Here is a 25137-nt window from a genome sequence, read left to right on the forward strand (position 1 = left end):
AGGGTCTTGGTGCTCCAGTCGGGTGTCAGACCTGAGCCTCTGAGGTAGGAGAGCCGAGTTCTGGACATTGGACCACCAGAGACTTCCCGGCCTCACGTAATACTAATTGGTGAGAGTTCTCCCAGATGTCTCCGTCTCAACGCTAAGACCCAGCTCCATCCAACAGCCAGCAAGCTCCACTGCTGGACGCCCCATGTCAAACAACTAGCAAGACAGGAACACAACCCCACCCATTAGCAGAGAGGCTGCCTAAAATCATAGTAAGTTCACAGACACCCCAGAACACACCACAGGAGGCGGCCCTGCCCATCAGAAAGACAAGATCCAGCCCCACCCACCAGAACACAAGCACCAGTCCCCTCCACCAGGAAGCCTACACAAGCTACTGAACCAACCTCACCCACTGGGAGCAGACACCAAAAACAACAGGAACTACGAACCTGCAGCCTGCGAAATGAAGACCCCAAACACAGTAACTTAAGCAAAATGAGAAGACAGAGAAATATGCAGCAAATGAAGGAGCAAGGTAAAAATCCACCAGGCCAAACAAATGAAGAGGAAATAGGCAGTCTACCTGAAAAAGAATTCAGAGTAATGATAGTAAAGTTGACCCAAAATCTTGGAAATAGAATGGAGAAACATTTAACAAAGAACTAGAAGAACTAAAGAGCAAACAAACAATGATGAACACAATAAATGAAATTAAAAATTCTCTAGAAGGAATCAATAGCAGAATAACTGAGGCAGAAGAAGGCATAAGTGACCTGGAAGATAAAATAGTGGAAATAACTACTTCAGAGCAGAATAAAGAAAAAAGAATGAAAAAAAACTGAGGACAGTCTCAGAGACCTCTGGGACAACACTAAACGTACCAACATTCGAATTATAGGGGTCCCAGAAGAAGAAGACAAAAAAGAAAGGGTCTGAGAAAATATTTCAAGAGATTAGGTGAAAACTTCCCTAACATGGAAAAGGAAATAGTCAATCAAGTCCAGGAAGCACAGAGAATCCCATACAGGATAAATCCAAGGAGAAACACACCAAGACACATATTAATGAAAATATCAGAAACTAAATACAGACAAAAAATATTAAAGGCAGCAAGGGAAAAGCAACAAATAACATACAACAGAATCCTCATAAGGTTAACAGCTGATCTTTCAGCAGAAACTCTGCAAGCCAGAAGGGAGTGGCAGGACATATTTAAACTGATGAAAGGGAAAAACCTACAACCAAGATTACTCTACCCAGCAAGGATCTCATTCAGATTCGACAGAGAAATTAAAATCTTTACAGACAAGCAAAAGCTAAGAGAATTCAGCACCACCAAACCAGCTTTACAACAAATGCTAAAGGAACTTCTCTAGGCAGGAAAAACAAGAGAAGGAAAAGACCTACAATAACAAACCCAAAATAATTAAGAAAATGGGAATAGGAACATACATATCGATAATTACCTAAAATGTAAATGGATTAAATGCTCCAACCAAAAGACATAGACTGGCTGAATGGATACAAAAACAAGACACATATGTATACTGTCTACAAGAGACCCACTTCAGAACTAGGGACACATACTGACTGAAAGTGAGGGGATGGAAAAAGATATTCCATGCAAATGGAAATCAAAAGAAAGCTGGAGTAGCAATTCTCATATCAGACAAAATTGACATTAAAATAAAGACTATTATAAGAGACAAAGAAAGACATTACATAATGGTCAAGGGATCAATCCAAGAAGAAGATATAACAATTGTAAATATTTATGCACCCAACATAAGAGCACCTTAATACATAAGGCAAATGTTAATAGCCATAAAAGGGGAGATCAACAGTAACACAATAATAGTAGGGGGCTTAACACCTCACTTTCACCAATGGACAGATCATCCAAAATGAAAATAAATAAGGAAACACAAGCTTTGAATGATACATTAAACAAGATGGACTCAATTGATATTTATAGGACATTCCATCCATACAAAACAGAATACACTTTCTTCTCAAGTGCTCATGGAACATTCTCCAGGATAGATCATATCTTGGATCACAAATCAAGCCTTGGTAAATTTAAAAAAATTGAAATCGTATCAAGTATCTTTTCTGACCACAACGCTATGAGACTAGATATCAGTTAAAGGAAAAAAATCTGTAATAAATACAAACACACGGTGGCTAAACAATATGCTACTAAATAACCAAGAGATCACTGAAGAAATCAATGAGGAAATAAAAAAATACCTAGAAACAAAAGACAATGAAAACACGATGACCCAAAACCTGTGAGATGCAGCAAAAGCACTTCTAAGTGGGAAGTTTATAGCAATACAATCCTACCTCAAGAAACAAGAAAAATCTCAAATAAACAACCTAACCTTACATCTAAAGCAATTAGAGAAAGAAGAACAAAAAACCCCCAAAGTTAGCAGAAGGAAAGAAATCATAAAGATCAGATCAGAAAAAAATGAAGAAGAGGGGCTTCCCTGGTGGCATGGTGGTTAAGAATCCGCCTGCCATTGCAGGGGACACACGTTTGAGCTGTAGTCTGGGAAGATCCCACATGTCATGGAGCAGCTAAGCCCGTGCACGACAACTACTGAGCCTGCTCTCTAGAGCCCACGAGCCACAATGACTGAGTCAGTGTGCCACAACTACTGAAACCCATGCACCTAGAGCCCGTGCTCTACAACAAGAGAAGCCACCACAATGAGAAGTCTGTGCACCACAACATAGAGTAGCCCCCGCTTGCACAACTAGAGAAAGCCCACATGCATCAATGAAGACCCAACGCAGCCGAAAATAAATAAATAAAATATATTTGTTTAAAAATAAGAAAGAAATGAAACAGGAATTAAGGAAACAATAGTAAAGATCAATAAAACTAAAAGCTGGTTCTTTGAGAAGATAAACAAAATTGATAAACCATTAGTCAGACTCATCAAGAAAAAAAGGGAGAAGACTTAAATCAACAGAATTAGAAGTGAAAAAGGAGAAGTAACAACTGACACTGCCAAAATACCAATGATCATGAGAGATTACTATATGAAACTGTATGCCAATAAAATGGACAACCAGGAAGAAATGGACAAATTCTTAGAAAAGCACAACCTTCCGAGACTGAACCAGGAATAAACAGAAAATATAAACAGACCAATCACAAGCACTGAAATGGAAACTGTGATTAAAAATATTCCAACAAACAAAAGCCCAGGACCAGATGGCTTCACAGGCGAATTCTATCAAACAGTTAGAGAAGAGCTAACACCCATCCTTCTCAAACTCTTCCAAAATATAGCAGAGGGAGGAACACTCCCAAACTCATTGTACGAGGCCGCCATCACCCTGTTACCAAAACCAAAGATGTCACAAAAAAAGAAAATACAGGTCAATATCACTGATGAACATAGATGCAAAAATCCTCAACAAAATACTAGCAAACAGAATCCAACAGTGCATTAAAAGGATCATACACCATGATCAAGTGGGGTTTATCTCAGGAATGCAAGGATTCTTCAATATATACAAATCAATCAATGTGATACACCATATAAACAAACTGAAGGAGAAAAACCATATGATCATCTCAATAGATGTAGAATAAGCTTTCGACAGAATTCAACACACATTTATGATAAAAACTATCCAAAAGTAAGCATAGAGGGAACCTAACTCAACATAATAAAGGCCATATATGACAAACCCACAGTCAACATCAATCACAATGGTGAAAAACTGAAACCAGTTCCTCTAAGATCAAGAACAAGACAAGGTTGTCCACTCTCCCCATTACTATTCAACATAGTTTGGGAAGTTTTAGCCACAGCAATCAGAGAAGAAAAATAAATAAAAGGAATCCAAATCAGAAAATAAGAAGTAAAACTGTCACTGTTTGAAGATGACATGGTACTATACATAGAGAATCCTAAACATGCTACCAGAAAACTACTAGAACTAATCAATGAATTTGGTAGAGTAGCAGGATACAAAATTAATGCACAGAAATCTCTTGCATTCCTATACACTAATGATGAAAAATCCGAAAGAAAAATTAAGGAAACACTCCCATTTACTATTGCAACAAAAAGAATAAAATACCTAGGAATAAACCTACCTAAGGAGACAAAAGACCTGTACTTAGAAAACTATAAGACACTGATGAAAGAAATTAAAGATGATACAAACAGATGGAGAGATATACCATGTTCTTGGACTGAATCCACATTGTGAAAAGGACTATACTACCCAAAGCAAACAGATTCAGTGCAATCCCTATCAAACGACCAATGGCATTTTTCACAGAACTAGAACAAAAAATTTCACAATTTGTATGGACACACAAAAGACCCCGAATAGCCAAAGCAATCTTGAGAAAGAAAAACAGAGCTGGAGGAATCAGGCTCCCAGACTTCAGACTATACTACAAAGCTACAGTAATGAAGACACTATGGTACTGGCACAAAAACAGAAATATAGATCAATGGAACAGGATAGAAAGCCCAGAGAAAACCCATACACATATGGTCACCTTATCTTTGATAAAGGAGGCAAGAATACACAATGGAGAAAAGACAGCCTCTTCAATAAGTGGTGCTGGGAAAACTGGACAGCTATATGCAAAAGAATGAAATTAGAACACTCCCTAACACAATACACAAAAATAAACTCAAAATGGATTAAAGACCTAAATGTAAGGCCAGACACTATAAAACTCTTAGAGGAAAACATAGACAGAACACTCTATGAAATAAATCACAGCAAGATCCTTTTTGACCCACCTCCTAGAGAAATGGAATAAAAACAAAAATAAACAAATGGGACCTAATGAAACTCAGAAGCTTTTGCACAGGAAGGAAACCATAAACAAGATGAAAAGACAACCCTCAGAATGGGATAAAATATTTGCAAATGAAGCAACTGACAAAGGATTAATTTCCAAAATATACAAGCAGCTCATGCAGCTCAATATCAAAAAAAAAAAAAAAAAAAACCCAATCCAAAAATGGGCAGAAGACCTAAATAGACATTTCTCCAAAGAAAATATACTGATTGCCAACAAACACATGAAAGGATGCTCAACATCACTAATCATTAGAGAAATGCAAATCAAAACCACAATAAAGTATCACCTCACACCGGTCAGAATGGCCCTCATCAAAAAATCTACAAACAATAAATGCTGGAGAGGGTGTGGAGAAAAGGGAACCCTCTTGCACTGTTGGTGGGAATGTAAATTGATACAGCCACTATGGAGAACAGTATGGAGGTTTCTAAAATACCTAAAAATAGAACTACCATATGACCCAGCAATCCCACCACTGGGCATATTCCCTGAGGAAACCATAATTCAAAAAGAGACATGTGGGCTTCCCTGGTGGTGCAGTGGATAAGAATCTGCCTGCCAATGCAGGGGACACGGGTTTGATCACTGGTCCAGGAAGATCCCACATACTGTGGTGCAGTTAAGCCCATGCACCACAACTACTGAAGCCCATGCACCTAGAGCCCATGTTTCTCAACAAGAGAAGCCACTGCAATGAGAAGCCCCCACATCGCAACGAAGAGTAGCCCCCACTTGCTGCAACTAGCAAAAGCCCGCATGCAGCAATGAAAACCTAACACAGCCAAAAATAAATAAATAAAGTAAAAACAATTTTTTAATTAAAAAAAAAAGAGACGCACCACAATGTTCAATGCAGCACTATTTACAATAGTCAGGACATGGAAGCAACCTAACGGTCCATCGACAGATGAATGGATAAAGAAGATGTGGCACATATATACAATAGAATATTACTCAGCCATAAAAAGAAACGAAATTGAGTTATTTGTAGTGAGGTGGATGGACCTAGAGACTGTCATACAGAGTGAAGTAAGTCAGAATTAGAAAAACAAATGCTGTATGCTAACACATATATATGGAATCTAAAAAAAGAAAATGGTTCTGAAGAACCTAGGGGAAGGACAGGAATAAAGACACAGACGTAGAGAATGGACTTGAGGACACAGGGAGGGGGAAGGGTAAGCTGGGACGAAGTGAGAGAGTAGCATTGACACATATACACTACCAAATGTAAAATAGATAGCTAGTGGGAAGCAGCTGCATAGCACAGGGAGATCAGCTCGGTGCTTTGTGACCACCTAGAGGGTTGGGATAAGGAGGGTGGGAGGGAAATGCAAGAGGGAGAGGATATGGGGATATATGTATACATATAGCTGATTCACTTTGTTATACAGCAGCAACTTACACAACAATGTAAAGCAATTATGTTCCAATAAAGATGTTAAAAAAAAAGTAGCAGTGATGGGAGAAAAATCTATTCTAATAGAGGCTGGCTGTGTATTAAGAACACACTACGTTCTTTTCCATTTCCGTAAGAAATTGAGTAAACAGGCAAAGTATTTTTATAACCTTTTTGCCACCATATTGCTTCCTCGGACATAACATCCGGTCCAAACTGAGCTTTGAGGTGTCACACAATTTATTCAGGTTATAGTGATTATAAGATGAATCCATCAAAGTCACCTACACAGTAATTCAGAAAAAGAGTGCTCTCGGACCTTTCTTTAACATATATACATTTTTACTCTTAATTAGTGCAGTATATGACTTGACAACTCGAGAGTAAATATTTTGAGAGCAGAGGGTGGTTCTTTCTCCCTTTTGTACTCCCAAAGTACCTCACACTACCTTCTCATAGGCATGAGAATTTTCAATATTTATTAACAATAACTGTCTGAACTTTCTGGTCATTCTCAGATGTGAAAAAGAAAGCAGGCAAGCAATACCTTGGGCCCTGTGGCAGAGCTGATAGCTATCCCCCCAGGATCTATTCTCCCATTATTACATAGTAACAGGATTTTAGTTAAGGACCTGACTGCCTCTCTAAAGACTACATCTCCCAGCCTCCTTTGCTAATAGGTAAAGCCTCATGACTAAACGGTGACCAATAGAATGTGAGCAGCAGTGATGTGTGCAAATTCAGGATGACGCCCTTAAAGAGAAAAGGCCAGCCTTCCCTTCCCCTTGACCACTCCCCATCCGCAGGATTAAAGGCATGGTGGAAGAAGCTAGAGCAGCCATCTTGACCATGAGGCGGAAGCTGTGTGTTGAGGATGGCAGAGCAACAAGACAGAAGGAACCTGGGTCCTTCTTATGGTGGAGTTCTACACTGCCAAACTAAACTGATAAGTGAGAGAGAAATAAACTTCTACTTTGTTTAAGCCACTGAGATTTTTAGCCTCTCTGTTACAGAGATCAAAACAATTATGTTTTCAGGAGAATTGTCCATACTTAAAATATGAAAGCGGCTTAGCCATTTCCTTCCCAAGAGTTGAATTTTCCACACCGATTGCATGACCTTACTGGATGCTACAGGTTTTGACTGAACCCCCAAATTAGCACTTGGATATGTTCTATTCAGTTCTCGGAATATGAGGAATTTCCCCTTATCTTTAAATTTTGTTTTAAAGAAACTATCAGGAATTCCCTAGCGGTCTAGTGATTAGGACTCAGCGCTTTCACTGCTGGAGCCTGGGTTCAATCCCTGGCTGGGTAACTAAGATCCCACAAGCCAAGTGGTGCGGAGAAAGAAAGAAAGAAAGAAGGAAAGAAAGAGGGAGAGAGAGAGAGAGAGAGAAAAAAAGAAAGAAAGAAACAAACAACCTTGTTCTATTACACATCAAGTGGGCTGATACAGACCTTAAAAAATACTTCCTAGGGTTTGAGACTTTTTTTTTTCTGAGACCGTAAAAGCATATAATGCATACAATTCTAAAACCACCAAAGAGATTTAGTTTTCAGAGAGAGAGAGATGGTTTAAAGAACTTGAGTAATCAGGAAAGTAGACCTGCCTATTTTGCAAGTGTTGCTGAAGAGGCAACAAAGATGAGTGGAAAGACTTCCTGTCCTGCTGCAGCAAACGTCCATGTGACCTTGGGGGAGCTACTGCTACTCTCTGATCTCAGCAAACCAGGTGTGGCCTGAATGTTCACTAATTCCTCTCCAGCTATAAAATGTCGATTTTAGTAAAATGAGAGCAACTTAGTTTCCCAAACTTCAGTTAGACCAAGATAAGCCTGTCTCCAGCTTTAATACTCCAAGCTGAACTGACTTGGTTCTAACTGGCCTTTGCAAGATCTGTCTTTGGAGTTCTGTGTGAAATTTTCCTGTTTCAGGAATGTAAAAATCAGTTGTAAAAAGCAGAAATTCAGTTGAGTTTCACGAAGAAAAAGTGAGTCTGCTTTAAGGATACCCGTGAAGCTGCAACACCATGAGGACCTGAGGCAGCTCTGGGGCCTAGCCATGTCATCCACTGCCCACGGCATCCCGCTGGATTTGCTTCTCTGCTCTATTTCATTGTTCTGTTCTCTTACAACTTTGGCTTGCATCAATCTTCTTGTGACCTGCCCTGTTTCTCCCTATATCACAGCCTATCAGCTTCTGCTCCCACTGTTTACTGCCTTGTTACTCAGTCTCTGCATGAATGGTCAAAGGCCCAGGTTATCTTTCTACATCTGGCCATGCCATTGATCAGTGACAAGTCTGCAGACTGGCTGCCATTGTGTCCCACTGCCATCTCTGATCCAATCGCAGTAACCGGGGAGATCTCACACTCCAACCCATGGCTTTCCTACAGCAGAGTCTATAGACAGAGTAAGCACCTTGATGGGCATGCCTAGTGTTCTATAATGGGATTGTCACTGTGTATACCCTATTTTGAGTTTTAATTAAGTTTCAAGGCAGTAGAAAGAGCTTTGGCTTTAGAGTCGGGGCTCTAGAGGGATATGGACCCTCTCAGCCTCTGCTTCTTCATCTGTTGGGTGGGGATCATCATTCCTGCCTATATTATTCAGATATCTCCAGAGAAACAGAATCAACAGGAGATAGACAGATAGATACATAGATAGATAGATAGATAGATAGATATGGAGAGAGATTTATTTTAAGGAATTGGCTCACATGATGGTGAAGGCTAGCAAGCCTAAAATTTGTAAGGCAGGCCAGCAAGCTGGAAATTTGAGTAAGAATTGATGTTGCAGGCTTGAGTCTGAATTATGCAGGGTAGCAAAGAGAAACTCAAAAAAGTTTCTATGTTGCAACCTTGAGGAGAATTCCTTCTTCTTCAGGAAACATCGGTCTTTGTTCTTAAGGCCTTCAACTGATTGGATGAGGCCCATCCAGATTACGGAGAGTAATCTGCTCTACTTAATGTCAACTGATTGTACATGTTAGTGATATTCAGAAAATAAAAAACTTTACAGTAATATCTACACTAGCATGTAACCAGACAGCTACTTACCATGGTCCAGCCAAACTGACACATAAAATATAAAATTAACCACCACACTGCCCTTACTGCCTCACAAGCTGCTTAGGGAGGCATCATTCTTACATATTTTGTTTATTGCTACGTAGTGCCAGGCACACATTCGACACAAAAATATACTTTGTGAGTGTACAATGTGGTAACACTTGAAGCTCGCAACAGTTGTCCATGCGAGGCTCTGAGCACTGTGATTTGGGAGAATGGATTTTTGAGCTCTCTGCTGTCTCACTCAGTTACACCTTAACCTCACCATTAAATTAATACGGTAGCCCAGCAATTCTACTTCTAGAAGTTATTTCCACAAATATACTCACACAGACGCAAACTGACTTAAGGACAGGTATTCATCACAGCATGGTTTGTAAAAGCGAAGAGTGGAAACAACCTAAATGCCCATCAATACAGAGTTTGGCTAAATGAACTTAACGGAATTTTAAAAATGAGGAAGCTCCTTACGTACTGATGTGGAAAGGTCTACAAGACAGATAAACCATTAGCGAGAAAAGCAAGGAGCATAATGAGGGATAGAACGTTACCAATTGTATAAATGAGAGAAAAGAAGGAATACTTAAGAGATGTCCTTATTTGTGCATAATACATACCTGTAAAGGTATATAAGTTAATCACACTGGAGAGGGGAACTGGGTGGCTGGGAGATGGATGTGGGAATGAGACCTTTTATTGTATATCTGTTTCTACCTTTGCAATTTTTAATCACGTGAGTACATTGCTGATACAAAATTAAATTTAAAAAATAAAGAAAATGAGTTCAACTAGTACTTGATATAAAAATAAACAGGAAAACAAATGGGTTTTCTTTAAGTTTTCTCTTAACTTACTTCTACCTGCTTTTGAATTTCATGTCATCTCTTCTGGGGTCCGAGAATAACTATCTCACAGAATGAGATATACTGAGAAGACCAATGCAGGCTCAGTTTCCAGAAGACGAAGTCTTAAATTTTAGATTTGGGGATTGATGTTTGGCTTGTAACAGATTTTCCTCTGAAGGAAGAAAAGAAAGACAGAGAGCAAAGGGTTAGCTCGGAAGAATTCCAGGAAATTGATCTGAGTAAGAAGCAGCAGGAAAAGGTTTTCGAGGAGATGGCCAAAACACATCAGCCCAAACATAACAAGAACTCAAAAAAAAAAAAAATCCAGTATTATTTAGTTGAAAGACAGAATTCCAATGCTTTTTTTTCTTTCTTTTCTCTCTCTCTTTTTTTTTTTTTTTGCATGCAGCCCATCAGAACTAAAACAAGTAGTGAACCAGAAGAAGACTTCAGACAAGGTTATAAAAGGTATATCCTTAGAAAGCCAAGCTTGCAAATCCAGCCAACTCTCAGTTGGCCAGAGGTTGGCAGTTCAATCTGTGAATGCTGACTAATTCTTCATCTCTTTCACAGCCCTGCTGTCTGCTTTTTAACACTTCACTGACTCCCTCAAGCCTGGGATGAAGCAGAAAAAGAAAAATCATAATATTTCACCCAGTAATTTGGATTATCAGGGCTTTTTTTCCCTCCTTTTGTCTGTAAACTGTTATTCCTCTAGATCACAATCTCCATTCACCAAATGTTGTGGTCTGTTTCTTTCTGTATCAGTCAGGTTATACTAGGTTACACGGCAGTAGCTGACAACCCCAGATATCTTAAAAAGCTTAAAACAAATCGCTTATTTCTCAATCATGCAAAGTATACTGCCAGTTCTGGCACCTTCCAGGTAGCTGTCCTTGGTGTTGCAGCCTGTATCACCTCCTACTTGCATGACCACCGTAGGAGAGGAAGCGAGAACGTGGAGAATCACTCATCAGTTCTTAAGCACTTCCACCCAGAAGTGGCCTACACCTCTTCCATTCACATCTCATGGACAAAAAGATCACATGAGATGTCCACCCTCAGAGGCTGGGGAAGTCCAACCCTCCTGCCTGAAGGAGGGGAAGCAGGAATATTGGGACGCGGCGCTCGTGGCTTCCACACCTGCTTTGCTCCCAAATATAAGAAGCTTTGTTATTGTTTGGTTTTCACTTTGATTTTTGAAACCCCAGCTGTGTCTGGAGTTGTATCCAGACGCTTAGGGCTAAGAGCACTTGAATGAATTATCTTGTGAAACACTAGTCTGGCCACCCTTGTCCCACTTATTCTCTGACATAAATTACTTTTTGAAAGCTACCCTCCAGACACTATCCTCCAGACACAAAGGTGACCCTCGGGGCTCCATCAACAGTGTACATTCAATAGGTTTCCACTGTAATGAGCCATTCTCATTTCTTTTCATGACTCTTCCTTGTAAATAATGCCAAGTACCTATAAAGCTATAGAGTCTTTTGTGGTTTTGGAACCAAGTTTCAAAATGTCTAAACTGATAAGATCATTAGAAAACATTTCCATTTCAACCACTGCACGTGTTAACAGATCAGAAACTTGAGGTCCAGGAATGAAGTGCCTTACTCAAAAGCACAAAGCTAATTCATGGGTGTTAAGTTGTAACTGTGTAGTTATTTGTTACACAGCAATAGAAAACTAATACAGAGTTGTAGTCTCCCAAGAGTATTTCTGTTTTAACTAGGTAAAAATTAAGACCTAAAGCACTAAAAGCAATAAAAAGACCTTGACATCCCACAGTCACTATCACATGTAATTCAAAATAAAACGTTTAGTTTTTGAAATTACACATACCTTACATGTATGGGATAATTAAAATAAGTTCCTTACAGATTTTCTGATTTCAAAAGTCTGGATCATTCTATCAAAATAAAATTTTTTTTCCTTTCTTTTTTGGTACGAAGATAATCTGTTGATTTTTAAGATAACCCAGGATTGACATTTAAGAATACTTAAATTTAAAAGTAAACATCTTGGTACATGTATACAATGGAATATTACTCAGCCATAAAAAAGAACAAAATAATGCCATTTGCAGCAACATGGATGGATCCAGAGATTGTCATACTGAGTGAAGTAAGTCAGACAGCGAAAGACAATTATCACATGATATCGCACATATGCAGAATCTAAAAAAAGGGAACAAACGAACTTATCTATAAAACAGAAGTAGAGTTACAGATGTAGAAAACAAACTTACAGTTACCAAGCGGTAAGGGGGGTGGGGGTGGGAGGGACAAACTGGGAGATCGGGATGGACATATACACACGACTGCACATAAAATAGATAACTAATAAGGACCTACTGTATAGCACAGGGAACTCTACTTAATACTCTGCAATGACTTACATGGGAAAAGGATCTAAAAAAGAGTGGATATATGTATATGTATAACTGAATCACTTTGCTGTACACCTGAAACTAACACAACATTGTAAATCAACAAAATACTCTGATAACAATTAAAAAAAATGATAAATAAATAAAATAAAAAGCCTACCATTATGGAATTTCAGAAATTGGGATAGGAATGGGGGTGCAGGGGTGGTTGGGAGAGTGACCCTTCCCTGGGGTCCAGAAACCACGTCAGCTTCAGTTATCCTCCCAGTCAGCAGCCCAACACCCTGGGTGACCAGGTTTCACGGCAGCAGGACTGCAGTAGGTGGCCCCTTATATTCCCCTTTGGGTTTTCTTACTCCTACATCACTTTGGACTGATGTGCCTACTGCCATCCTCTCTGGCTATGTCAGGAAGCTAAAAGGATTGATCAGATGTCACTAGGACCAGAGGTGAAGTCACACTGGGGTTACCTCTGAGTGGGAGAAAGCCGGAAGGCCAGAGGACTGCTCAGGGCCCAGGGCCACCAGGCTCAGCTGCGGCCTCCCAGCCAGCGCCCCACTACAGACAGACCGCAAGCTCCTGAGGCAAGCTCCCCCTTCAGGGCGACCACTGGCACACCCCTCACAGACACTGTTTACAGAGGGGTGACTGGGGACGAAGCAGGGGGAGAGGAACTGAGGGAGTAGGTGTCACACCTGGATGAAGAGCAAACTTCAGGTCACCACGAGACAGAAATCCAGTTCTACACACCCTGAGCATCTGCGGAAGCCAACAGGGCCTCCCTCAAAGCAGTCCCGTGGAGGGTAAGAGCAGTGGCCTTGATAGGCTGCCTCCAAATCCCATGGCATCACTGGCTACCTGTGACCCTGGGCAAGTTACCTAACTTCTCTAAGCGTCTGTTGCCTCATTTGTAAAATGGGGGTGAAAAGAGTAGCTCCATCATTAGGTGATTTTGAGAATTAAATGACTTAGAACATATAAAGTGCTTGGTCTGATGTCTGGCAGAAAGAAAATACTCAAACCTCTGTTACCAAGGCGCTCTCTTTCTAACCTTTGGTAAACTTGCTCTCACCATGGAGGAAAAGAACCCCCATCCCCCAACCTCCCTTCCACCCCTGACCTCACTCCCAGCAAGAGCCGTGCTCTTTACCCACTTCCCTTGCTTACAGGATGAAGGCAGGCACCGTAGTTGAAGTTTACGCTGTGTTTGGAGGAAGCAGCCTTTAGCGTTGCTTCAGTCCTGTTTTTCAACTTCAGCCACGGGCTCCCACTTCAGCTTGCCACGAGTTGCCTCCAGGGCAGCAGGCAACTGATGTGGGCAATTGATTTTTTTTTTTCCTTAATTTGGGGTTGGAGGCAATGGCTTCTTTCAAGCAACGAAAGCATAGCTCTAACTGTTCTCAGTGGGAAGGAGGTCTGGACTCAGTGTGAGGAGAGGCTGTCTCTCCCCATTCCAAGTTTCCCAGGCAGTGAATCTGCTTGGAGGTAAACATGGTCGGCCGGTTCCGCAGAAATGTGCAAGCCCTGTGTGCTAACGCCCATCTGGAGAGAGGAAAACACAGATCCTGCCCTGCCCGAGGCAGTTAGCAAAACCCAGGCCAGCACTGTGAGCTACAACAAAGGCAGTGAGTTGAAAAGGAAGAAACAGAGACAAAAAGAATGTGATTTAAGCTATATGGTCTTTATTTAAAGAGGTGTCCATCTAGCTGCTTTGAAACCAGTATGGAGGAGGGTGATGGAAACAGAACCCCAGCCAACTTTCTTTTTCTTTTTTTTTAAATTGGGGTAGAGTTGCTTTACACTGCTGTGTCAGTTTCTACTGTACAGCAAAGTGAATCAGCTAGACGTATACAGAGATCCCCTCTTTTTTGGATTTCCTTCCCACTTAGGTCACCACAGAGCATTGAGTAGAGTTCCCTGTGCTCTGCAGTAGGTTCTCATTAGTTACCTATTCCCAACCAACTTTTGAAGCCGATTCACAAAGCTGCATCACACTGGAGAGAATATACTCAGAAGGTCTCTAAATTCACAGTTCAAAAATTACACTCCCGAACTTCCCTGGTGGTCCAGTGGTTAAGAATCTGCCTGATATGGGGATGTATGTATATGTATCACTGATTCACTTTGTTATACAGCAGAAACTAACACACCACTGTAAAGCAATTATACTCCAATAAAGATGTTAAAAAAAAAATAAAGAATCTGCCTGCCAGTGCAGGGGACATGGGTTCGATCCCTAGTCCAGGAAGATCCCATATGCCACGGGGCAACTAAGCCCGCGCGCCACGACTACTGAGCCCACACTCTAGAGCCCGCAAGGCGCAACTACTGAGCCCATGCACCACAACTACTGAAGCCCACACGCCTAGAGTCCGTGTGCCGCAATGAGAAGCCTGTGCGCCGCAATGAAGAGTAGCCCCCGCTCACCACAACTAGAGAAAGCCCGCACGCAGCAACGAAGACCCATCGCAGCCAAAAAAAAAAAAAAAAAATTACATTCCCTTGGTCAACTTTCTAGCTTATTTTTTGGAGGTGCCATCTCCTCTGAGCCCTTCTGCTCTGGATAAGATGAAAATAGAAATAGGGATTCCAGGGTACTTTTGATTCCCACAGGGCTGGTCTAAATGGCCCTAACGAACTCCAAAACCTCAGAGTACAGTTGTCTGTCACTCAGAGTCACAGATGGAAAACTTAGACTGCAAAAACCTCCATGGATGAAACCAAACAGCAGATACATTATCTGAGCAACATTAAGTCAGGGAATTTTTTTCTTATTTCTTTTTCAGTGTAGAATCATCCTGTCATCTAAACCTCATGGCTATAACCTGGAGAGCCATTTAGCCGGAAATGTGCTGGTTCCATTTGTCCACGAAGTGGGAGTAATAGGCTCTTTCCCAAAGGGAGCAACAGCAAGAATGGAAATGTAATTTATTTTTTATTGCTGAGTTGGGCTTTTTCAAATAAACAATTTTTTCAAAGATATGCAGACATATCTTTAATAGATTTTTCTGACATTTTATTTGTTGAAAAATTTCCATGCCCTTGCATAATTTCAATTATTCAATGGAAAACAGTTTGGGGAATTGCTTCCAGTCACTTATTCAGCCCTTTGAATAAGCCATATTTATTACTTGAATTGATTATGTTGTCCATTTGGAGATTAGCTCAGATGAACGGGGATTAGGAGAGAACACATTTCAGATCGTTTTTCCTCCTGCAATCACACAGGGGCCCTTTGCTTCTCCAGAGCAGCTCAGAGTCTGGCCTTGCAGGCCCCTGGGGTCCTTGTGGAGAGGGCCAGGAGAGGGAGGGCGTCATCGGGGGCACCGTGTCACTGAACACACAACAGCTGCAGGCAGCAGAGCTTTGTTGAGTCACAAAACACAAGAAACCTGGAGATGGGTGATCACTGGCCCTGGTTCAGGGAATCGACAAAGCCCCAGGCCGACGTCTCAGGATGTTTTTGGGTTGTTTTTTTTTTTGGCCTCTCCTGTTGCGGAGCACAGGCTCGGATGCGCAGGCTCAGCGGCCATGGCTCACGGGCCCAGCTGCTCCGCGGCATGTGGGATCTTCCCGGACCAGGGCACGAACCCGTGTCCCCTGCATCGACAGGCGGACTCTCAACCACTGTGCCACCAGGGAAGCCCCCAGGATGTTTTTTAACCACAGACGGCTGCTGCAAATCAAGTCGTCACATCCATGAAGAAGAGTCCAAGGGGAAGGACCGTTTCTGCAGAGTCTGGCTCTTTTAATTAGAAAATCACAACCTTTTCCAGAAGCATCCAGCTGGCGTCCACGTACCTCCACTACCACCCTTGGTCCAAGCTACCGTCTTATCACCCCCATGACGTTCTAGTTTCTCTCCCACCTTCTTCCTCTTGCCCCCTTCTGTCTTTTCTATAACCAGAGGGAGCACATTCAAGTGAAAATCAGATCACACCACAGCTCTGCCCTGAACTCCAGTAGCTTCCCCACACACTCCAGAGTAAAATCCAAACTCCTCAGAGGGGCTGAGAAGCCCACATGATCTGGCCATCTCCTTCCCTCTCTGACCTCCCCCCACTGCACAATCTTTGCCCACTGCTCCAGCCACACTGGCTCCTACTATTTTAATAAGGCCAGGCTTCCCCACCTCGGGGCCTTTGCACCTGCTGTTCCCTCTGCCTGGCATGCTGCTCCCTCTATAACTATACAGTTGGCTCCCCAACCTTCTGCAACCTTTGCTCATGTTTCAACTTTGCGGAGAGAACTTCCCTGACCACACTATTCATAATTCCAACTTCCCTTCCCCCATTCCCTTCCATGTTTTATTTTCCTGTTTTTGCATAGCATTATCTAACATATATACCTATTTATTTATCTTTTTTCATCTGTCTCCCCCAGTGACTAGAACAGAGCCTGGCACATGGAAGCATGAAAGAATGAATGGGACAGAGCTGGTTTGCAAGGCCTCTACTAGCAAGTATTTATGTGGTACTCTGGCCTCTAGAGCAACAGCAAAAGCCTATCAGGAGGAAGGGGTCTAGGAATGACTTTTTTTTTTTTTTTGGCCACGCCACGCCGCTCATGGGATCTTAGTTCCTAGTCCCCTGACCAGGGATTGAACCCAGGCCCTTGGCAGTGAAAGCACGAAGTCCTAACCACTGGACCTCCAGGGAATTCCCTAGGAATGACTTCTGAGTGGTCGATAAATAGTGAGCACCATATATATATACCAGCCCTTCTCCATTAAGACAAATTCCCAATCTACAACTACGTGTGAATGACTGTAGCAAAACTGATCAAATTAATTCTGGTTCTTCTTACTAAGTGAGGATTCCAAAGGTTAGTTAGTGTATTTAGGGGAAAAGAGAAAAAAAAATAAAAACAGGTCATAGGTCTTGATAGACCTAGTATGTGTCATTCATTCTTTAAATCCTCAAAACAGCCCTGGAGGAAAGCAGAGTTAGGAGACATCGGGTAATGTGTTCACAGACCCTCACAGGGGTGTAACGCTGGGGGTTTTAGCCTCCAGCAAAGGTGCTGGACACCCCATGGTGGAGACGCGCGCTGTCCAGCTGTAGTCGTCAGCCGCAGGTGGCTACGGAGCACTTGAAATGTGGCTGGTCCAACTTGCGATGCGGTGTCAGGGCAAATACAGTACATGCCAGATTTTGATGACTCAACAGGAAAAAAAATGTAAACTACCTCACTAATACCTTTTCAGACTGATTACATGAAACTATTTTGGATATACTGGGTTGAACAAAATGTGTGATTAATTACACCTGTTTGTTTTTACTTTTTTAATGTGGCTACCAGAAAACTTTAAAACACATTTGTGGCTCACGTTATATTTCTGTTGGACAGAATGGACAATTCATCACACTATACTGTCATTATTTGTTTTATCTCTGTCTCACCCACCAGACCAGGAGCTCAAGGAGAACGGAAAGAGTGCCTTCCAATGCCCAGACAGAGGCTTTATGGTAAATATTCCACAAATGCCTGTTGAATGAATGAAGCTATGACAAAAAAGAAAAAAGAAAAAAACTACAGCTATTTAATGATTCTGAAATAATTACACAATCACTTGGAATTATATGCTGTGAATTGCTATTGAATTGACCATTAATCTGTTGGGTGTGGAGATGAATTTCAATACATATGGTTGGTTTGTATGTCCATATATTCTCACAGACATAGATAAAATGAATATTCCAAAAATACACCGAACCTTATGCATGTGAACCTGAGCTGGCACATTTACCTTGTGGGTGAGTTAGGCAGGCTACTAACTTATAAAATGTTATAAGTGACTTTTGCCCTTTCTCAGAATTTGACTGTGTAGTCAGCTCCTCCATCTACTTCCTTGCTACGCAGTGGCTGATCCAAGGGAGCATCACCTGGGAGCCTGTTAGAAATGCAACTTCCGGTTGCACCCCGAAGTTACCAAATCAGAACAAGAACTCTAGAGTTCTTGAGAGGCCTGAGCGATGTGTTTTTGCTTCTCAACTCTAAGGAAGAGGGCCACCTGGGAACTTGGCTATCATCCCTTTCCATTTTTCACACCTCTTTTTGCTACAAAAGGTTGAACATTCACTCTGTGGAAGATGCTATCCTAGGCCCGGAGATCCAAGGATGAACTAGGCACACGGCTCTTGGTTCTGTGGTTTGTGTCTCCCGTTACTGAGCCCGTTACTCTTTGTGGGACAGCTGGATACACCAGGTACTAGAGCTCCAGTGAGCGCTACAGGAGGGCAGACTGGAGTGAGAGGGCAGAAACAGTAGAATGGCCCCTTGTCTGCAGTGAACCTGGAGACAGTTGCTTCACGATCTTGCATCTGAGCGTGTCCAGAGGAAAGGAAGCAGCCAACACTCTTCTTCTTTCCAAGAAAAAAACTTCCCCAGAATATGCCCGTTTCCATAGAGACCCAAGAACCTGCAAAGCCTCCATCAGCTTTCTGGTCCCCAGGCTCCGGTGCAAGCGACCTAATTCCCCTTTGCCTGGGTCTCTGGGATAGCGTGAGTTTTCTTACTCTGGGGAAATGCAGGGTATTTTAGTCACAGCTGCATGTTCCTGGAGGGCAGGATCAACTCAAACTCCATCTCAGCAGCAGCCCTCAGACACTCTGTGGATGGTGAACTGCGCCGCAGTCTCAATGAACTCTCACCCAAACAATCAGGAAATTCAACTCCCAGATTTCTTTTCCGCTATTTCTACAATTACAGTTGCATCCACTTCATCAGTCAAATTTCTTGAGCACCTTTGTTGTTTACTATAAAGAATACAGAGATTGTCCTTCTTAACAAGAGAAATTGATGTCTAAACAAACAGCCGCTTAAAACTTTCCTATGGCTCCCGTTGGCTCAGACATGGAAATTATTCCACAAACTCTTGGCCTGCCAGGCTCTGTGTCCTGGGCGGGCCCCTGGCTCACATCCCCTAGCTCTTGCCTGCTCTCGGCACTCCAGCCTTGCTGGAATGTTCTTCCCACCTCCCACCTCCTCTGCCCCTCTTTTGACCTAGTAAACTCCTTTCATCCTTCAGATCACAGCTCAGGAAAAAAAAAAAAAAATGGGGACTTCCCTGGCGGTCCAGTGGTTAAGACTCCGCACTTCCAATGCAGGGGTTGTGGGTTCAATCCCTGGTCAGGGAACTCAGATCCCACAGGCCAAGCGGCCAAAAACAAAAAACAAAAAAAAAAAACCACCGCAGCTCAGAGATCACTTCTTCAGGGAACCTTCCAGGTGCCCAGCGGCCTGCATTATCTGGGTCCCTGCCCTGTGCCCATGGAGTCTTTCTCCTTCCTTACACTCTCTTCCCTCATCCCTTAGGGTGTGCACCTCTTTCCTGACTGATTCAGACTTTATTCTATAGACTACGGGAATCTGAAAGTTTTCAAGCAAAGTAGAGATAAGATTAAAGCTAGGGGAAAATAAATTCAGCAGCTGTGGGTAGAGCATATTAAACAAAGGAAGATATTGCACGCACAGGGAAGAGACTGGAATGGTTATCTGTTAAATGCCAGGCCTGGGGGTGTTCTTAAAGTATTATCTTATTGGTTCTTCATCATATATCTATGAGGGAGGCTTTGCTGTCCCCATTCTTTAGTTGAAGAGACTGAGACCAAGAGAGGTTTAATAACTTGCCCAAGGCCACATAGCTGGAAGGCCCAGGCCTGCCTGGCTCCTCTAAGCACCTGCCTTCCAGGGAAGCTACTGTGAAAGTTCCTTTATGAGAAGGTAGTAGAAAGGAAAGAACTGACCTGACAGAGATTATACGGGAAAATCAACAGAATTTATTTATTTATTTTGTGGTACGCAGGCCTCTCACTGCCGTGGCCTCTCCCGTTGCGGAGCACAGGCTCCGGACGCGCAGGCTCAGCGGCCATGGCTCACGGGCCCAGCTGCTCCGCGGCATGTGGGATCTTCCCGGACCGGGGCACGAACCCGTGTCCCCTGCATCGGCAGGCGGACTCCCAACCACTGCGCCACCAGGGAAGCCCCAACAGAATTTATTGATGATTATGTGTGGGGACTGGAGTATGAGAGAGGAATTCATCCAAGATGACTGAAGTTCTCTGCGGGTCGCTAACTTCTGGAAGCATTTCTGACACGCCTCCCTTGTTCCCTTGGCACTCTGTGTGTCCCCCTACTCCTGCAGCGGAACACTCTTCGTAGAGTGTTACAGTTCCCAGTCTGTTTGCCTGTCTACACCATCAAGGCCATGTCTGTGCGGGCCACTGCTGGACCCCTGCAGGGAAGCAGACAGCCTGAAAGTGCTCGGTGAAGACTTGCTGCATGAATACAACGTGATAAATGAACAAAGGACTGGGCTATCCGGAGAGTGAGGTTGCCAACAACGCATTCACAGAGGGAAGTGCCTGGAGCAAAACGCCAAGGATCAGCCAGCCAGGGCAGGCAGGGCAGCTGTCTGGGGCTCACCTGGTGTGTTTGCCTGAGAGGACCTTTGTGACTTAATCCCACTAAAGAACAGGACTTTACAGGGGAGAGTTAGGTGGCTGGATGGGGCAGGGCTGCAGCATCCAGCCTTAGAGGCGACAGAGCTCAGTACCTCCAAGGCTACATACACAGCAAGAATATGCCCCAGCTGCAAACCTCAGGGTGCCTCTTGGTGATTTGTTCTTTGGTTGATTTGGCATTTGAAGAACAATCTATGCCACAACTTGTGAAACTTTAACAGCATGAAGGATTGGTTTCCCTTGAGAGTTTGCAAGGGTGCTCTTTGGAAAGAGAATCCACAGGTTGGCTCTTAAAATGGCATCTACCTCAAACTTTCTCTGTTCCCCATGTAGGGAAGGATCAGAGAGTCCCTTGGACCTGTGATCACCACTCCGTTCCCTCTGGAAGTTGCAAAATCTCTTCCTCACACTCCAGGGGAGTCTCAATATCTCCCCGACATCTTTCTGTGTCAACTGTAGACAACGTCTCCATTACCTCCTGAACAAACCATGGGTGGCAGTCACCTCCTTCTAATCTGCTTCCAGTATATTCCCCCTCCTCACCTCCCTCTCCACGCTATTAGTAGGTAAGTTTTTCTAAACACTGGTCAGGACTCAGAGCAGAAAGCACAGTGCCTTAAGCTGGCATTCAAGACCCTCCATGCTGTGCCGGTCACCACCCTCCCTGGACTTACCTTCTCCTGATCCCTCTCTTCACGTTCACCGGCCACAGTCAAGCCAATTCCTAGTTCCTCCCAAAACCTGTCCTCTGCTTTCCAGCCATATTGTCACTCCCAGCCCATAATGTCTTCTCTCCAAGGACCCTGTCAAAATCCTGCTGGCCTTCCAGAATTTGCTCAAATGCCACTTCCTCCCTGAAGCTGATCCCAACTGTCTCAGTGAAAACTAACCCTTTCCTTTGAATAGATTCCCATGGGACCTCCTTTTCATCACTTATGAAATTTTTCAGAAGATTGTCTGATATTGGAGCTAGTTCCATGAAAGTTAGTGAGAGTAGCCCCATTGCATGATGGTCTCATTTTTGTGTCATAAAGTTCGTTGGTAAATAGCAATCTGCTCACACTCTGCACATCAGTGTGTTGTTCTGGTGTTCTTTGCAACCTAAGTTTCTGTAGTTAGTGGCCCTAATTAAAACTATTAGCATATCAAAGGAATTTTTTAGAAAAACAACAATAATTACCTTTAAAATTTTCACAATTTGTTAACATTGTCAAGCTCAATAAACACTGTTTTTTTCTGCTTACAAGTCTTTCAGGAAAAGCTTTGAAATCCCAAGTGAGTGGAAATAGAATGGATGACCATTTTTCAACTTTTTTCCTTTTCTTCTTTCTCCTTTCTCTAGTAAGAAAGAGAGTCCATAAAGGTTTTAAGGGCAGCCAACTCAAAAACTCATCAATTGTTTCCTCCCTCTTGAATAATTCTCAGCTTGCAAGAATATGCTAGAATCTCCATATTTAACAATAATCTCCATATTTCTCTTAACCTAGTCCCCTCCTCCAGAAGTGGCACCAGCAAAACTTCTCAGAAAGAATTGTTCATATACATTCTATCTCTACTTTTTCATTGCCTAGTCTCTATTTTTAATTAAATTTATATTTATATGGTGTTATAAATATAAATTCATTGTGGGAAGTTAGAAAATACAGATAAGCTCTGAGAAAATTAAAGGTATCCATGTGGCGGATGGACCTAGAGATGATCACACTAAGTCACTTAGTAAGAGAAATACAAATACTGTATGATATCACTTATATGTGGAATCTAAAATATGACACAAATGAACTTGTCTATCAAACAGAAACAGACTCACAGAAATAAAGAACAGGCCTGTGGTTGCCAAGGGGGAGGAGGAGTGGGGGAGGGATAGACTGGGAGGTTGGGATGAGCAGATGCAAACTATTATATAGAGGATGGATAAACAACAAGGTCCTACTGTAGAGCACAGGGAACTATATTCAATGTCCTGTGATAACCCATAACGGAAAAGAATATGAAAAAGAATGTGTGTATATATATATATGTATGTATGTATATGTATAACTGAATAATTTCACTACACTCAATTTTTTAAAAAAGGATGAGAAAAAGTATCCATGTGGGGAAACTGCTAAGCACATGGTAAACTGCATTTCCCAGCACCCCTTGCAGTTCAGGGGAACACTTACATTCCATTGGTGAGTGAGACACATCATTTCTTCTCACTAATGTAAATGGTAGTAATATGTTCTACTTATTGGCATGGGCCACAAAACCCCCATGTATACTCCTCTATGCTCTTTCCTCTTCCTGTAATATATAAAAGCTATGACCAAGTGGAATTTACCCCAGGGATGCAAGGTTGGTTTAACACTGGAAAACCAATTAATGTAATACATTATATATAGATAAAAACAAAACTTTCATGATCATCTCAAAGACACAGAAAAAACAGTTGACAAAATCCAACACTCTTTCAGGATAAAAACAGACAACAAGCTAAGAACAGAAGGGAATTTCCTCAACCTGATAAAGGGCACCTATGAAGATCCCAGAGCTAACTTCCTACTTGCTGGTGAAAGACTGAAAGTTTTCCTGCTGAGATCAGGAACAAGACAAGGATGTCCATTCTTGCCCACTTCTATTCAACCTTGTACTGATGTTCTAGCCAGGGCAATTAGTCCATTTGAGACGCTATTTTTAAAAAGACCACAGAAAGGGTGACTTAAACAACAAATATTTATTTTTTCACAGTTCAGAAGGTTGGGAAGTCCAAGATTACGGAGCCAACAGACTGTCTGGTGAGCACAGCTTCCTGGTTCATAGACCAGTCTTTTCACTGTGTCCTCACACAGCAAAAAGGTCAAGGGATCTCTCTACAGCCTGTTCTATAAGGGCACTAATTCCATTCAGGAGGGCTCTGCCCTCATAACTTGATCACCTATGAAAGGCCACACCTCCTAATACTATCACATTGGGGATTAGGACTTAAATATATGAATTTTAGGGAGACACAAATATTTAGTTTGTAAATAGCAATTAGTGAAGAAAAAGAAATAAAAGGAAACCAGATTGTAAAGAAGAAGTAAAATTATCTCTATTCACAGATGACATGACCTTGTACATAGAAAATTCTAATGAATCCAACAAAAGCCTAGTAAAACTAATAAATGAGTTTGGCAAAGTTATAGGATACAAGATAAGTTACACAAAAATCAATTGTATTTTATACACTTGCAATAAATTATCCAAAAATAAATTTATGAAAACAATTCAATTCACAATAGCATTAAGAAGAATAAAATACTTACAAATAAATTAACAAAGAAGTACAAAGTTTATATGCTGAAAGCTACAAAACATTATCAAAAGAAATTAAAGAAGAGCTAAACAAATGGATAAATATGCCATGTTTATGGATCAGAAGACAATATTAAGATGGTAATAATCCCCAAACTGATCTGCAGATTCAAAGCAATATCTATTCAGAATCCTAGCTGACTTCTTTGTAGAAAGTGACAAGCCAATTCTAAATCCATATTGAATTGCAAGGGACCCAGAATAGCCAATACAATCCAGAAAAAGGAGGACAAGTGGGAGGAGTCACACTTTCCAGTTTGATAATTACCACAAAGCAATGTTAATCAAAAAGTGGTACTGACGTATCAATGGGCATTTAAATCAATGGAATAGAATTCAGAGTCCAGAAGTAAATCCACACATCAATGGTCAATTAATTTTCCACAAGAGTGTCAACATCATTCAAGGGAGAAAGAATAGTCTTTTCAACAAATGGCTGTGAGACAACTGATTAGCCACATTCAAAAGGATTAAACTAAAACTTTACCTCACACCATATTCAAAGCAAACAAAAAGTGAATCGAAGACCAAAATGTAAGAAGTAAAACTATAAAACTCTTAGAAGAAAACATAGAGGTAAACCTTCATGACTTGAGATTTGGCATAGGATTCTTAGATGTGACACCAAAAGCACAAGCAAAAAGAGAAAAAATAGACAAATTGGACTTCCTCAAAATTAAAACCTTTTTGGGACTTCCCTCGTGGTCCAGTGGTAAAGGATCCGCCTTCCAACGCAGGGGATGCGGGTTTGATCCCTGATCAGGGACCCCACATGCCGTGGGGCAACTAAG

The sequence above is a fragment of the Hyperoodon ampullatus genome, assembly GCF_949752795.1.
Source record: "Hyperoodon ampullatus genome assembly, chromosome: 8".
Classification (NCBI taxonomy): domain Eukaryota; kingdom Metazoa; phylum Chordata; class Mammalia; order Artiodactyla; family Ziphiidae; genus Hyperoodon; species Hyperoodon ampullatus.